Source organism: Pseudophryne corroboree, chromosome 3, assembly GCF_028390025.1.
Source record: "Pseudophryne corroboree isolate aPseCor3 chromosome 3, aPseCor3.hap2, whole genome shotgun sequence".
NCBI lineage: Eukaryota > Metazoa > Chordata > Amphibia > Anura > Myobatrachidae > Pseudophryne > Pseudophryne corroboree.
In genome coordinates this window covers 48,025,751-48,027,067 of record NC_086446.1, presented here as the reverse complement: position 1 = coordinate 48,027,067, position 1,317 = coordinate 48,025,751, and the positions used below count along the sequence as shown (strand labels likewise).

The 1,317-nt window shown below is 40.5% G+C and overlaps 1 pseudogene; it reads right to left on the bottom strand.

Annotated features, from left to right (window-relative positions):
- Positions 1–895: 895 nt before the first annotated feature.
- On the bottom strand, positions 896–1,014 carry LOC134896738 (5S ribosomal RNA; annotated as a pseudogene).
- Positions 1,015–1,317: the final 303 nt, after the last annotated feature.

Here is a 1,317-nt window from a genome sequence, read left to right as displayed (position 1 = left end):
TATACCCCCAGAGCGCTCCCTTACATTCTCAACATTTGAGGTCCACGCTATATGCCTTTTCCAACCTGTTCACCTTCGAGTAGTGTTCATTTATTGTCCTGGCAATCCCTCCAAATTCCTCAATAACTCTGCTTCTTTGCTTCCTTACTTCCTCTCCTCAGACATTTCCTCCATTATCTTTCAGTTTCAACATCCCTATCGATATTCCCACAAATTCCCCTGCCTCCTAAACTCGTTAACCTCACCTCTTCACTTGGTCTCTCCCAGTGGACCTCCTCCCCAGCTCACTGGATCTGGTCTTCACTCACCGCTGTGATATTTCTGATTTCGAAAAGGGGGGGTTGGGTTTGGGAATGCCGCACAGGATCAAAAATGGATAGTGATGAAAAAATTAATAAAATAAAATGTTATCTCCGAGAAAAGCTGACAGTTTAGACAATGGTCTAAGATAAATCACCTTCTACCAATAAGAAAAAATATATCTGTGGGTAGAGAAAATGGTGATTGTCAGCGGTGCTCCCAAAGGTCCAAACGTATTTGAGAATAGAAAAAGAGACAGGAAAAAATGACCTTGGTTGGGAGCACTCACTCCCGGAGAGTTACTTACAATTATGATGTATGTATGAGTGGTAATGTAGCAATAGAATAATTAAAACGTAACTTTTAATAGTCTGTATATTGTAAAAAAACTAGGTACACTAATTGAAATAACTAAGAAAGTGAAAAAACAAAAAATACCCGATTTCTCTTGGAATGGCTTTGAACTTTCTAAGCCATACATAAAATTCAATCTGCGAACATATTGATGGATTGTTACTGTAGTAATTCAGCATCTGGCAAGCATATGCCCATCCTTCCGTGGATTCAGTACAATCACCAATTCAGTTCCACTGGAAACCTACAACACCTGGTATTCCTAGGTGGTCTCCCACTGAAGTACTAACCTGGCCCAACACTGTATTGCCTCCAAAATCAGACGGGGTTGGGCATACCCAGTGTGGTATGGTAGTAGGTGACGTGTGGAAAAGGGCAGCGAGTGCAGTTATTATGTAAAGGATGTGTGTTATTGTGCCAGTTTAGCTACATATATTCCCCCTATTAAATATGTTGTTGACCCTCATTGCACCAATTAGCGACCCAGACACATGGGTATGCAGAGGTTAAATCATATGGTCAACAGGGGTTGATGACATAAGCCTCTGTTTTTCCTGTGCGAAGCGTGAGGCAAGACAAGGAAAATAGCCTATTATAATTTTAAGGCATGTACATCAAGCAGACACAAATTTCGATTAAAAAAAGTGTCTGTTATTACAGATT